The sequence below is a fragment of the Halichoerus grypus genome, chromosome 5 (assembly GCF_964656455.1).
Source record: "Halichoerus grypus chromosome 5, mHalGry1.hap1.1, whole genome shotgun sequence".
NCBI lineage: Eukaryota > Metazoa > Chordata > Mammalia > Carnivora > Phocidae > Halichoerus > Halichoerus grypus.
This window is the reverse complement of record NC_135716.1, coordinates 75,104,010-75,120,129: the sequence shown is the minus strand read 5'-3', so window position 1 is coordinate 75,120,129 and position 16,120 is coordinate 75,104,010. Positions and strand designations below refer to the sequence as shown.

The window sequence follows — 16,120 nt, the reverse complement described above, 5'->3', positions numbered from 1 at the left end:
GGCCTTACTTCGCGAACCCTGGGGACCCCACAACTCACCCAAAGGCGGCAGGGAGGATGCAGCGGTCCAGGCCGTCGGGGCCGCAGCCCGGCTGGGGCGCCGAGTCAGCGTCGAGTCGGCGTCTCCTGCCCGGTACAGAGGCCTGAGAGGCGGAGTGAGCCACAGACCCCGGGAAGTGCAGAGATTCCCGCACGCAGGAGACGTTGAGGGCGGCACAGGCAGAAGGAAGCCCGAGCGGCCGCAGTAGAATGACAGCAGTGTCGGTCACGTGACCAGAGGCACGTGACAGCCCGGAAGCCGGAAGCCGGGAGGATCCAAAACAGCTCGCGGAGCCCCATTGCCCTTAGAAGGGCCTTACACACAGCGGGGAGCTGGAGTTCAGGCGACCCCGACAGAGACCCCGGAGGCACGCAGAAATTAACCCCAGGCTGGCCCGTCGGGAGGGAGGGGAGCAGGATGGGCACGTGGGGACCACCACCCCGAAACCCAGAGCCCCGCTTGGGGGCAGCCGACGTCCCCAGCCCAAGGCCGAGTCAGGCCAAAATTTGTTTCTCTTAACCGTCATTCTTTTGAAATGTTTGATTTAATGTTTTTTTTTTTTTTTTTTTTTAATAAATTTTTTTATTGTTATGTTAATCCCCATACATGATTTAATGTTTTTAAATAGATTGACTTCCACGTGGATTTAACACCTCAATGAAATAGGCGTTCTCACTCGGATTTTAAGTATGAAATTGATCCTGAAACGTGGATTACAAAAGTTAGCTTGCCCTCGGTTGCAGGTTTAGCAAATTATGTTTCATGTAGTATTTGCATTACATTTTAAAAAGTTTTCGTGTTTACCGATAATGCAAATTTGCAACCCTGACTTGAGCCCAAGAATGCCCCAGTCCAGGCCTCAGCTATCCTCCTTGTCTTAAGATAATAATGAGTAATACTACTCCATATTACAACTAGTGGGCAGTCAGGTATATGTAATAGCATATTTTTGTTAATCAGCACTGAAAGGGATTTATAAGTAGAACCAACACATTTCTACTAAAAATGCTACATTACAGTCAAGTTTTAAAGACTGTGAGTAAACACATAGTATATAATTTTTCTCCTATTGCTGTTTTAACAAATTACCACAAATTTATTGGCTTAAACCACAAATTAATTTTTTTATAGTTCTTTGGGTCAGAAGCCTGACATGGGTCTCAATCCATTTCCCTATATTTTCCAGTTTCTAGAAGCTGCCTGCATTCCTTGGCTCATGTCCCCCCTTCCTCCATCTTCAAAGTCAGCAACATCACAGTGCGAGTACACACCCTTTCCCTTTCCCTTTCTCTTTTTCTTTCTTTCTTTCTCTCTCTCTGGACACAGAAGGGTTCTCTGATTTTATGAGCTCATGTGATTAGATTGGGTCCACCTGGATAATGCAAGCAACTCTCCCCATCTCAAGGTCCTTAACCTTAACCACATACATAACCTTGTTTCCCTTTTGCCATGTAAGTTAACATATTCACATCTTTAGGGGAACATTATTCTGCCTATCACAAATATAGAGGGAAGGATCCACACTAGTGTAACTGGTTGAGGAAACATACAGAGGGGCCCTACATGATATCTACATTGTATTTCTAAAGTAAAATTTTTTAAAAACTTGACCTAATACTGCAAAATGTTAACCTTTTTTTTTTTAAGATTTTATTTAATTATTTGTCAGAGAGAGCACAAGTGGGGGAGCAGCAGGCAGAGGGAAAAGCAGGCTCCCCACTGAGCAAGGAGCCCAATGCTGGGCTCCATCCCAGTACCCTGGGATCATGACCTGAGCTGAAGGCAGACACCTAACCAACTGAGCCCCCCGGGCGTCCCAAAATGTTAACCTTTTTAAATCTAAATAATGTACATGATATTCTTTATGTTGTTCTTTTTATTTGAAATTTTCTTTTAATAAATTTGATGCTATGGATTGAGTACATTTACATGTGAAATTGTAGCCTAAATTAATGTAGGACTTGCTTAACTAAGAAAATTGTGGAATTAGAATCAAAAAAAGATCGCAGATACTAACCACAATAATAGCTCAGTAAAAAAAATTCATTGTTAACAAAGTTATAGGTCACAAAACTGTTTCTTTTAACTATAATATTTTAAACTTGATATGTGTTTCAGCGTTTTGGGCAGTGGAAAAGTAACCCCCTCAGGGGTGGGAGTTTGGGCTTACAGCAATGACTAGGGATGGAGTGTTGCTGGCATTTGGTGCACAGGGACTGGGGATGATAAGTGTTGGGGAGGGATACCATCACAGTACCACACACAAAGCATTTTCTGGCCAAAAATGTCAGTAGTGCTCCTATGGAGAAAGCAGGATGATGATTACCTCTATCTGATCAATCTGTCATTCGAAATATGAAGGCATATTCTAGGCTGTGGTGGGAATACACGCCCTTACCATTACAGAATGACATCATTGTGGCACACCTGAACACTGAGAGGCACTGCCAGGAAGAACAGCATAAGTATCTACTCAAATGTTACATGTGCACACACCATAACCAAGCAATCAAACTTTCAGGAATCTCTGCTAGGCAACTCTCAGCATGAGCGTGTCAAGATAACTATACAAGGATTTTCAGTGCAAAATTTTATTATAATAGAAAAAAAAATAGAGGGTGCCTGGATGGCTCAATCGTTAAGCGTCTGCCTTCAGCTCAGGTCATGATCCTGGAGTCCTTGGGATTGAGACCCGAGTCAGGCTCCCTGCTCCGCGGGAGGCCTACTTCTCCCTCCCCCACTCCCCCCTGCTGCGTTCCCTCTCTCGCTGTGTCTCTTTCTGTCAAATAAATAAAATCTTTTAAAAAATAAGAAAAAAGGAAAAAAATAGAAAACTTTGTCAGGTCAGGTTGCCATAACAAAATGCCACAGATTGAGTGGCTTAAACAACAGGACTTTATTTCTCGCAGTTCTAGAGGTTGGAAGTCCAAGATCAAGGTGCTGGCCATTTTCATTAGTGATGAGGTCTCCTCCTGGCTTGTAGATAGCCACCTTCTCACTGTGTCCTCACATGGTGGAGGGAGAGAGAGAGAGAGAAAGAGTACACACGCTTATAATTCACAAGGTATTGGTTATTTTTTTATTAAATGCCAGCACTGTGAACTTTACCTTCTTGGGTGCAGGGATAATTTTTTTATTCCTATAAATATTCTTGGGTTTTGTTCCAGAACATACTTAATCGCTTGGGGTCTTGCTTCTAAGCTTTGTTAGGCAGAACTAAAGCAATGTGTCATCTAGGATTAATTTTCCCCAATACTGAAGCAAAATCCTCTGAGTTCTGAATACCTAACACCTTGTGAGTTTTAAGTGTTCCCACTTTGAGAACAGGTGCTAAGCCCAGCCTTTTATAAGCTACAAGGATTGTTTCTTCTATCCTTTGGGTGGTTCTTTCCCCAGCCGTGACTAGTCTCCTTACACAAGTACAACGATCAGTACTCAGCTGAAAAATCAAGAGGGACCCTGTGAAGATTCCCCAAAGTCTCACTCTATGCAGCTCTTCCTCACCAGTACTCTGCCCTAGGAACTCTACCTACCAGGGCCTCTCCAAACCCCCTGCTTCCTCTCCTCACTTCAGGGATACCACCATTCCATACTTGGGTCCCCGTCCCCAAGCCGGAGCCTGAAAACTTTCTCAAAGCAGTAAGCCAGGGCATCCATAAGGCTCACTTCATTTGTTTCCTGTCTCTTGGGGATTGGTGCCCTTCATTGCTGACATCCAATGTCTTGAGTACTGGGTTGTTGTTGTTTTTTTTTCATATACTTAGTCAAGTTTTTTAGTTGCTTTAATTGAAAGGGTAAATTCATCCAGTCATTCTGCCTTGGCCAGAAGCAAAAGTCTGGGTGTTTCCTTTTGAAAGCAAATATAGGAGAAAAAGCTTTCCTAGAGAGAGGAGAAGCATAAAGTAATCATGTACTAATAAATTCCCAAAAGCTGAAACACAGATAATGCTATTTTCTTAAATCAGCAAAATATTTCCTGCTTTATTTCCAGCCCAAGAATGATAAATTAAGCTTTCATCAAAATGTATTGTTTCTTTCTTCTTAAAATGTCCCTCCTTTGAAAAGCATTTGACAAAGTACAACATCCATTCATAATAAAATCCCTCAACAAAGTAAGCCTAGACAGAACATATCTCAAAATAATAAAGGCCATATATGAAAAACTCACAGTAAACATCATACTCACAATAGGGAAAAACTGAGAACTTTCCCCCCTAAGGTCAGGAATAAGACAAGGATGTCCACTCTCACCACTTTCATTCAACATAGTACTGGAAGTCCTGGCCATAGCAGTCAGACAACAAAAAGAAATAAAAGGCATCCAAATCAGTAAGGAAGAAGTCAAACTTTCACTATTTGCAGATGACATGATACTCTATGTAGAACACCCAAAAGACTCCACCAAAAAACTGCTAGAAGTGATAAGTTCCTAAAGTTGCAAGATTCAAAATCAATGTACAGAAATCTGTTACATTTCTATATGCTAATAATGAAGCAGCAGAAAGAGAAATTAAGAAAACAATCCCATTTACAATTGTACCAAAAATAATAAGATATCTAGAAATAAACCTAACCAAAGAGGTGAAAGACCTGTACTCTGAAAATTATAAAACACTGATAAAAGAAATTGAAGATGACACAAGGAAACATTCATGAATTGGAAGAACAAATATTGTTAAAATGTCCATAATCCCAAAGCAATCTACACATTTAATGAAATCCGTATTAAAATACCAACAGCGGGGCACCTGGGTGGCTCAGTTGGTTAAGCGACTGCCTTCGGCTCAGGTCATGATCCTGGAGTCCCGGGATCGAGTCCCACATCGGGCTCCCTGCTCAGCAGGGGGTCTGCTTCTCCCTCTGCCCTCTTCCCTCTCGTGCTCTCTGTCTCTCATTCTCTCTCTCAAATAAATAAATAAAATCTTTAAGAATAAATAAATAAATAAAAAATAAAAAATAAAATAAAATACCAACAGCATTTTTCACAGAGCTAAAACGAACAATCCTAAAATTTGTATGGAACCACAAAAGACCCCAAATAACCAAAGGAATCTTGAAAAAGTAAAGCAAAGCTAGAGGCATCACAATTCCAGACTTCAAGTTATATTATAAAGCTGTAGTAATCGAAACAATATGGTACTGGCACAAAAACAGACACACAGATCCATGGAACAAAATAGAAAACCCAGAAATAAACCCACAATTATATGGTCAATTAATCTTCAACAAAGCAGGAAAGACAATCCAGTGGGAAAAAGACAATTTTTTCACCAAATGGTGTTGGGAAAACTGGACAGTAACAAGCAAAAGAATGAAACTAGACCACTTTCTTACCCTGCACACAAAAATAACCTCAAAACAGATTAAAGACCTTAAACCATAAAAATCGTAGAAGAGAACACAAACAGTAATGCCTTTGACATCAGCTGTAACAACATTTTTCTAGATATGTCTCCCGAGGCAAGGGAAATAAAAGCAAAAATAAACTATTGGGACTACCACAAAATAAAAAACTTCTGCACAGCAAAGGAAATAATCAACAAAACTAAAAGGCAACCCATGGAACGGGAGAAGATATTTGCAAATGACATATCCAATAAAGGGTTAGTATTCAAAATCTATAAAGAACTCCTCAAACTCAACACCCAAAAAACAAATAATCCAATTAAAAGTTGAACAGATATTTCTCCAAAGAAGACATTCAGATGGCCAACAGACACATGAAAAGATGCTCAACATCACTCATCATCAGGGAAATGAAAATCAAAACTACAATGAGATATCACTTCATATCTGTCAGAATTGCTAAAATCAACAACACAAGAGATAACAGGTGTTGGTGAGGATGTGGAGAAAGGCGAACCCTCTTACACTGTTGGTGGGAATGCAAACTGGTGCAGCCACTGTGGAAAACAGTATGGAGTTTCCTCAAAAAGTTAAAAATAGAACTACCCTCCAGCAATCATACTACTGGGTATTTACCCAAAAATACAAAAACACTAATTCAAAGGGATACATGCACCTGAATGTTTATAGCAGCATTATTTACAACGGCCAAGAGATGGAAGGAACCCAAGTGTCCATCCATAGATGAATGGATAAAGAAGATGTGAGATACACACACACACACACACACACACACACACACACAGAGAGGAATATTATTCAGCCATAAAAAATGAAATCTTGCCATTTACAACAGCATTCGTGGAGCCAGAAAGTATAATGCTAAACAAAATAAGTCAGAGAAAGATAAATACCATATGATTTTCCTCATATGTGGAATTTAAGAAACAAAACAAATGAGCAAAGGCAAAACAGAAATGGTGTTGGGAAAACTCTCTTTGCTTATAGAGCAAAGGCAAAAAAGAAAAAGAAAAGAAAAGAAAAAGAGTGAGAGAGAGACAAACCAAGAAGCAGGCTCTTAACTCTAGAGAATAAACTGATGGTTGCCAGAGGGGAGGTGGGCAGGGGGGTGTGTGAAATAGGTGATGGGGATTAAGGAGTGCACTTGTCTGATGAGCACTGGGTGATGTATGGAAGTGTTGCATCACTATATTTTACACCTGAAACTAATATAACACTGTATGTTAACTATACTGGAATTTAGATAGATAGATGAAGATAGATAGATAATAGATGATAGATAGATAGATAGATAGATAGATAGATAGATAGATAGATAAATAGATGATAGATAGATAAAAATTTTAAATAGCTAAATACCAATAAATATATGTCCCTCCTTTGGTCTCCCAATATCCTCAGTTTTCTCATGTCATCATTATCTTTATTCCTCACTTATAGGGGAACTAGTTTCTGCTATTGAGATATAAAATATAGATCTCAGTGCCTCTGATATTGGAAGAAATCTTCTTGCAATTCATGTCATGGTGGGTGCCTAAAGGACAAAGATTGGATGTGGAATTCTGGAATTTAAGCAATGTAATATTATAAGTCATAAGATGTCAAGAATTTCTGAGAAAAACAAGAATTTGAACTATACATCTGAAAAAAACAAATATCAAAATCCTCCCTTCTTATCACTTTTGTTAATAACTTAGTTATGGGATATGGATTGCTATGTGAATAAAGATGAACTAGGATAAAATTGGAATGTATTCTATACTATGCCCAGAGTTTCATATATGATATCCAGGTAAAGTTTCTTTTGGTAAGTCAGTTTGAAAGCAGGACATAACCTATTCACCTATTCCCTCTTAATGCCTACCAGCAAAATATATTTGAGCAAAACTGATCTCTATTTTCTGAAAGCAGTCCTGCAAGTCTAGATACAATAGACCTGTTGGTGCCGGGCACATGGACATGTTGAATTTGAAATTCATACGGAATACCCAGGTGGAAATGACAAGGGATCAGTTAAACCGATCTTTCTAGAGTTCAGGATAGAGTCTGGACTGGAGTTATGATGTAGGTATCATCAGTGTGGAAGACAAAGTTCCAGTCTGAAGAATGGATGCAGTCAGCCAAGAGTAGGAAGTGAAGGAGGCTAAGGACAGAATCCTGAGGACAGGATTTACAGATCAGGAAGAGAAAAGAATAATGAAAAGAAGTTTCCAGATAGGTAGGGGGAAAAAATCTACTGAAGACTGACAATATTAAGGGGAGAGAAAGTTTCAAAACAGAGGGACTGGCTTACTGTGTCAGATGCTATAGGCAGGTCACATGAAGGAGGACAGAAAAGGGACCAAAATATTCTGTTACTAGGAGGTGACTCCTGGCATTGGTGACAGAAGTTTCAGGGCAGACTTAAGGATGATTACAGTTTTATAGAACTTTCCTTTTTAAGATTTCATTCATTTGAGAGAGAGAGAGCAGGGGGAGGAAGAGGGGAGAAGCAGGCTCCCCACGGAGCAGGGAGCAGGATACAGGGCTTGATCCCAGGATGCTTAACTGACTGAGCCACCTAGGCGCCCCAAGTTTTATAGAACTTTTTTAAAAAGTTGATGTTGAGCGCCTGGGTGGCTCAGTTGGTTAAGCGACTGTCTTCGGCTCAGGTCATGATCCTGGAGTCCCGGGATCGAGTCCCGCACTGGGCTCCCTGCTCAACGGGGAATCTGCTTCACCCTCGGACCCTCTCCCCTCTCATGCTCCTTCTCACTCTCTCTCTCTCTAAAATAAATAAATAAAATCTTTAAAAAAATTAAAAATAAATAAAAGTTGAAGTTAACATGATCAAAGAGCCACTCATTTAACTTGTCTGGTATGATTAAATTCCAATAACCAATCTTTTAACTTCTCTTTTATATTTCAAGGAGCTATCTGGACTATTATCTCCCTAAAATTTTATGAAGATGACTTCTCACTACCACAAATTAAACTTAAGTTATTCACATTGATGGAACTGGAGGGGATTATGCTAAGTGAAGTAAGTCAATTATCAAGAAATTATTATTTCTTATCAAGAAAGACAATTATCATTTGGTTTCACTCATATGTGGAACATAAGCAATACCGTGGAGGACCATCAGGGAAGAGAGGGAAATCTGAAGGGGGGGAAATCAGAGGGGAAGATGAACCATGAGAGACTATGGACCCCACGGAAACAAACGGAGGGTTTCAGAGGGGAGCGGGGGAGGGGATGGGGTAACAGGGTGATCTGTATTAAGGAGGGCATGTGTTGTGATGAGCCCTGGGTGTTATACGCAACTAATGAATCACTGAACACTACATCAAAAACTAATGATGTACTATACAGTGGCTAACTGAACATAATAAAAAAAAACTTACTTATTCACAGGACAGGTTTCAAAGTAAACCAAGTGGAGAAATCAAGAAAGTTTTCATTTTATTCATGCAGAATTTTTTTCCTGAGGCACTCAGATAAACAGGGTTTGCATTCACCCACCCTAACACACGTCTCCTCATTATCCTGTTAGCTCTGATGGTGGAAAGGGGTCCAGGGCTCAAGGCCAAATGTATGTCTTCGTCTTCAAAATACTTTTTAAATATCATACTTCAAGATATCACAAAAATGAATGCTTAATGCCATTTTACAAAAAGGAGTTGAACGTCATTGGTAGACCTAGGAATTATTCAAACTGCAGCATATGCTGTATATATATTTTTGGTCAGAGTAGAGAAAATAATAAACAGAACTCTCACCACGGTAATTTTCATATTTCAATGAATTAACCAAAAATTAAACTTGATAAAAATCAAGTAATTCAATTTAAAGTATTTTGATTATAATAAAATATCTTTGATTAACACATATAAACAAAGGATATACTAAGCTGTCATTTTTACAAATAGTTGAAAACACTGGTTTTCTTCATTGTAAAGCTGAGAGAAGATAGAAATTTTATTCTATCATAACTTTCTTGTAAGTTGAGTCTGAAAATATCTAAGTTTCATATCAATGTGTCAAGAGTACAGATGCTGAGAAGAAGAAATTAAAAAGAATAATTAAAAGATTGAATTTATTTTTATTCTGGAGGAAAATACATTAAAAACTCAGATGTAACAAGTTAAACCACTGGTATAAAATTGATTTATATAACTACTGTTATGGGCTGAATTGTGTCCTTCCTCCAAATTTCATCTGATGAAGTCCCAATCACCAGTACCTCAGAATGTGACTGTATTTGGACGTAGGGTCTTTAAAAAGGTGATTAAGTTAAAATGAGGCACTTAGGGTGGGCCCTAATGCAATATAACTCGTGTCCTTATAAAAAGAAGAGATTAGGACATAAACATTAATGAAGAATATGCACAGCCTCCCTATTGCCCGTAGAACAAAATCCAGACTTCCTGGTCTAGCATTCAATGCTCCCTGCAATATGGACCCAACACCATTACTTCCCTTGGGTTCTAATCCAGCTGTTATCACAAGCTTATTAGACCAGATGAGTTCTGTGTCCTCTCCTTCACTCCACCTCTCTCCTTGTACCAGGAATGCCCTCTTGTCTCTCCTCCGCTAATCACCCACACCCATCAATCAAGGCCCAACCCATGACTTACCTATAACACTATCTGTATCATTCAGTTGCTACTTAATCTAAAACTTAAGTTTTACATTTTTAAGTCAGATTGCATACTGACTTTTAATAGCTTTTTCTCCAAATACACCCATTCTTTAAAACAGAAAATTATTAGACCTAAATTTCCACTGATGCTATCCACATTGTCGATGCTTCCTTGCCTAGTAATTTTCTCCTTTTTAATCATTTCCTATATTTGTAGGCCTGTGCTCTCAGTGGAAACTGGGGGATAATATTGTCTTCAAGGTGGCAAAATCGTCCTTGAGGTTGAGAAAACCACAGACATTACAATGGTCTGTGACCCATAATGACTCAACCCTACCTGCCAAAATTTTCTTAGTATTTAACTTCTCTTGTTAGGGAGAAACCAAAGTCACTTTAAAATTTAGTTTAATTTTTTTTCCTCCTCTGGATTGGGCAAAAATGAAGAAAACATTGAGAAACACTGCTTCAGACTAAGAAAAGGATTTCTGACTGTATTAGTTCCCCGGGATGGCTGTGCCAAACTTGTCACAAACTTGGGGGCTGGCTAAAAAAACTCAGAAGTTTCAGAAATGTCTTCTTTCTCCGTTCTGGAGGCCAGAAATCTAAAATCAAGGTAACAACAGGACTCTGCTCCCTCCCAAGGCTCTGGGATAAAAATCCAATCCTTACCTCTTCCAGCTTCTGGAGCCTGTAGCATTCCAATCTCTACCTCCTCGGTCATGATGCTGCTTCCACCTCTGTGCCTTATGAGGACCTTGTCATTGGATCTAGGGTCATTTAAAGATGATCTCCTCATCTCAAGATCCTTAACTTAAATGCATCTGCAAAGACCTCTTCCAAATAAGGAAACATTCACAGATTCCTAGGATTTGATGTGGACATAACTTTTAGGGACCACCAATCAGTCACTACCCAGAAAAATACAGATCCTGATTATAAGGAGACAAAGGGTAGGAAACAGAGCATGGCCAAGTGTTGCCTGAATGGCTGCCTGACTCCCTGGTTTGTTAGGAGCACGTGTGTCAGCCAGTTGGTCCTCAGCAGTTTGTAATACACTATTGTTGAAGGAGGCCATTCAACCCAGATGGCTGCAATGGCTGGGTAGCCTACAAAAGCAAACCAAAACCTAAACCAGAGTTAATTCCTGTAAATGCACTTGTATCCCAGAAAACAAAATTTAAGAGCAACTAACCACACAGCACCTGGGTGGCTCTGTTGGTTGAGCGTCTGCCTTTGGCTCCAGTCATGATCCCGGAGTCCTGGCTTCGAGTCCCGCATCAGGCTCCCTGCTCAGCCAGGAGTCTGCTTCCCCTTCTGCCTCTGCCTCTCCCCACCTCCAACGTGTGTGCTCAGGCTCTCTCTCAATCAATCAATCAATCAATCAATCAATAAAATCTTAAAAAAAAAAAGAGCAACCAATCACAAACAGCCAACTAGGTTTTCTTAAATGAGGCAACTTCTTAAGCTGTGGCCAAATAATTCCCTTGCTTTGCTTCTACATCTGCTCTGTAAAAGCCTTTTCCCCAACTCCTGTTCACAGAGTGCCCCTAACCACTTTTGGTTTGGCACTTCCTGATTCGAATCTATGTTCAATTCTCAACATAGAATCTCTCAAATAAACTCTTCAAAGTTTTAATATGCCTCAGCTTGTCTTTTAAAAGTCATGGTGTCAGAAACAGGATCCAAAGGAGACCTTTGACGGTTCTCGCGGAGCAATCGGGCAAAGGCACCTGCCGAGCCCACTGTGCCCACTTCTTTCTTTGAGGATGCAGAAAGTTCCTCTCAGATCTCAGCTCTGCAGCTTTTGCACTGTGAGCTCTCCAGCTTTATTTGAGCATTTCTTTTTCCAGACTGGGTCCAGAGTTGGAGTTGGTCTGACTTAAACTAGTCTGGGTCCATTGTGAGGCCTCCTGTACGTAAAATTCTGTTTTAATGGAAAAAGAGAGAGAGCAAAACAAAATGGATTCCTCTAAGCCCAAAGAGTCTGAGACTCCTCCAGCTAGGATTCTGCCTGAGTATACATAGAAAAATTATGAGCCCAGAACCTGTGTTTTTCTGAACAAGTGGATGAAATTTATCAAAGATAATCTTGAATTACATTGGCCACACTGGGGAACTTTTAATCTAGATAAGCTTATCCATTTATAAGGTGTCCTAGAGAAAAAGGCATCCCAAATTTCCCCCAAAATAATGGGAAACATCTTTTTTTTTATGTTATGTTAATCACCATACATTACATCATTAGTTTTTGATGTAGTGTTCCATGATTCATTGTTTGTGTATAACACGCAGTGCTCCATGCAGTATGTGCCCTCTTTAATACCCATCACCAGGCTAACCCATCCCCCCACTCCCCTCCCCTCTAGAACCCTCAGTTTGTTTCTCTGAGTCCATAGTCTCTCATGGTTCATCTCCCCCTTTGATTACCCCCCCTTCATTTTTCCCTTCCTGCTATCTTCTTCTTTTTTTTTTAACACACAATGTATTATTTATTTCAGAGGTACAGGTCTGTGATTCAACAGTCTTACACAATTCACAGCGCTCACCATAGCACATACCCTCCCCAGTGTCTATCACCCAGCCACCCCATCCCTCCCATCCCTACCACTCCAGCAACCCTTAGTTTGGGAAACATCTTTTGACTGGTGTGCAGAAGCTTCTAAGAGACTAAATGAATTAAAAATGGCCTCTTAGAAATTTTTTAAAAAGCAAATGAAAAAATCATAAGTTGTCTCCATAAATATTAGTAAAAAGCTTTAGGCATCAGAGCGAGTATTCTTAACTTATTCCAACTGCCAGAAACACAATTTGGATCCAACAGTTCTTTTAGAAACTAGTGAGTTTTGTATTATAATACTTGTCTCATGGCTAAAATAGAAAAAGTGTCTGCTATACGTTTATTTATGTCTATATACGTGTTATAGGTGTGTGACTTTTCTATCTCCAGATGGTATTGGCAAAATTAATTTGTAGAAGAACTCTATTTAATTGGCTTAAAGAAAAATAAATTATTTACATAAATTAAATATTCTCTCAGAAATATAAAAACTAACCCAAATGTTTTTCAAGTTCACATGATCTGGCATAATCTGGGTATATAAAAGCTAGTCTAAATTTGGTTGGTTTAATTAAAACATTCATGTCTTCAGAGTTATCAACAGTAAATATAATGCAGACATACAACTTCAATTCTACCTAGGTTTATTAGTCAAATAAACTGGTATTATGGCTGTTACAAAATATTTCAGCAAGAAAAATAACTTGAGATGATGGATAGCTGTTTAATATCTTGTGAAATTTTCAGGAGTAATCTCAACATCATGGTTAAGAACAAGTGCGTTGAATAGATGTAAGTAAAAGTTTATAAATGGACTTTTCAACAATAATTATGTTTTACGTTACATCTACTTAAAGGTAGTATCTCTCAAGAGTCTTAAATACAAGGGCCCCTGGGTGGCTCAGTTGGTTAAGTGTCCGCCTTCGGCTCAGGTCATGATCCCACTGTTCTGGGATCGAGTCCCACATTGGGCTCTCTGCTCAGCAGGGAGCCTGCTTCTCCCTCTCCCTCTGCCTGCTGCTCTGCCTACTTATGTGCTCTCTCTCTCTCTCTCTCTCTATCAAATAAATAAGTGAATAAATAAAGTCTTAAATACGTGCTTGTACATCAGATGGTCTCACCTGAGCTGGGAAAAAGAGAAACAAGATGAACAAGGAGATGAATACCAAAAATGTTTCACAAACTGACATCATAACCTACGAGTTGTACAGTGAAACAACTTAACCCTGATAGTAACCGAGGGTGATGTTAATACCAATTTTTTGGTCAATCCACCATGTACAAGAAGATGGCCAAAGGGGGAAATTGTTAAAGTAATTAACCTAGGAGGCCATTGGACTGAGCTGCTTCTAATGCCTTGGTAGACCGTATAACCCAGAGTCAGTTCCTGTAAATGCAGTTGCACCACAATGACACCAAACAATCACAAACAGCCACCTCGACTTCCCCAAATTAGTCAACCACCTAAGCTGTAGCCAATCAAATCATTTCCTTGCTCTGCTTCCACATCTGTTCTATACAAGCCTTTTCCCAAGCTCCTGTCAAGCACTTTCAGTTTGGTGCTGCCTGGTTGAAAGCGATAGTAACTCAAATAAACTCTTGAAAAGGTTAATGTGCCTCAGTTTATCTTTTAACATTATGAACTGAATGTTTGTGTTTCCCTCAAAATCTATGTGTTGAAGTCGTGAACCTCAATGTGATGGTATTTGGAAATGGGGCCTTCAGGAGGTAATTAGGGTTAGATGAGGTCATAGGGATGCCCTCATCATGGGATTAGTGTCTCCATAAGAAGGGACACCAGACACCAAGGAAAGTCATCTGAGGACACAGCGAGAAGGTGGCTGTCTACAAGCCAGAGAGAGGGCTCTCCTCAGAACCCAACCATGGTGGCACCCTGTTCTCAGACATCTAGCCTCCAGAAGGGTGAGAAAATAAATTTCTGTTGGTTAAGCCACACAGTCTATGGTATTTTGTTATGGGAGCCCAAGCTGACTAATACACAATACAAATGAAGCTGCTTAATCCCACCGCCAAAACAAAATATGATTAAACATCATTGACAACAGAGACTAAAATTCCTGTGAACAGACAAAACATAAGAGCAAGCATGTTTAATTCCTCTCTCCCTTGTTCTGTTGGAGACACATTTACTTACTGTCCCCAATTTGCCAGGCACTCCAATTTTGGGGGGCGGGAGTGTGTTCTTCGGAGTTGCTCAGAGTCAAGTTGAGGAGCACAGATACAGTCAGATGATTTCAATAAGTGCAATGACAAAGGTACATCTCAAACTGCCCCCGGCACCTAGAAGAGGAAGCTGATGCTGCCGCTCACAGAGAGGGGAGAGAGAGGTCCGGGAGCTCCGTCTTAGAACTGACATTTGGCACCGGTCCTAAGCAAGGCAGGCACATTAAGAAACAGGCATAGGGCATTCGAGGCAAAAGAGAGAATGATTCATAGATTCTGAATGAATCCCTTTCCTTCTTTCTAGTCTTGACCCACTTGAAAATGTTGTCATTTTTAAGATGAAGCTGTTCACTTCCTGGCAAGATGCAGAGCATGTTTCTCTGCATCACGGAGCAAAGCTGGTGAGCAGGTCTGCTCTGCGCAGCATCTTCCCTGCACTACCCCAGCCCCAGACCCGTCATGACGCAGCAGGTGGAAGCAGGTTCCATGAGCACTCCTCTTTTCGGAGAGGCACAAAGGTGTGAAAAAAGATCAGGAACAATGCGCTGAGAGGAGAGAGGCTGGTACTCCGGTCACCTGGTCTTCTCCAAACATCACCAGGGATCTATCCCGCATTAGGGAGGAGAGAAGAAGCAGCAACGCCCTCATGATTTTTTTTTTTTTTTTCAGCTCAGTGAATAAACTATTAGTTTAATGGAAGCCTGGTTTTTCCATTGTCTTTCATACAATAGGCATTTGCAAGGAGCTGACCTGCTTTGGCCTAACAGTAACTCTGAGTGTTGACACCACGACACCTTTACAAAGTCCTCTACCTAACTATCCCAAAAGCCTCTGCGTTGGTATTACCAAAGCAAATCTAATGTCAATCACACAGGATTTCACTTATTTGTGATACCAGTACCTAAATTCTTACAACAACTGAGCTTCAGGATTTTCCAGGTATGTCAATTTTATTATACTGCTCTATTGGCCCCATAATGCCAATCTCCCACAACTGGAAAAAATTTAAAAATAGCTTCTAAAGTGGCTCAAGTAATCCCGCCTCCCAACGATACCCCTCCCCATCTCCCCGCCCCCCCATTCTTCCATCCTCTCTCCTTGAGTACAGGCTAGACTTACTGACTTTCTTCTAAGGAAAATAATATGGCAAAGGGAAGGGGATATCACTTCTGACATCAGGTTACAAAAGACTGTGACTTCATGGGGCGCCTGGGTGACTCAGTTGTTAAGCGTCTGCCTTCGGCTCAGGTCATGATCCCAGCGTCCTGGGATCGAGCCCCACATCAGGCTCCCTGCTCCACCAGAAGCCTGCTCCTCCCTCTTCCACCCCCCCTGCTTGTGTTCCCTCTCT

General features: G+C 40.5%; 1 protein-coding gene across 4 annotated transcripts in view; it reads right to left on the bottom strand.

Annotated features, from left to right (window-relative positions):
• The window catches only part of ATP6V1H (ATPase H+ transporting V1 subunit H), a 132,284-nt gene extending 132,000 nt beyond the window's left edge, over window positions 1-284 (bottom strand). For 2 of the 4 annotated variants that reach the window (XM_036106237.2, XM_078072386.1), the window contains exon 1: window positions 39-284. The gene's annotated coding sequence lies outside the window, so the exon portion shown is untranslated. The remainder of the gene's footprint in view (window positions 1-38) is intronic. The other 2 variants (XM_036106223.2, XM_036106231.2) reach the window with 1 other exon arrangement.
• Window positions 285-16,120: the final 15,836 nt, after the last annotated feature.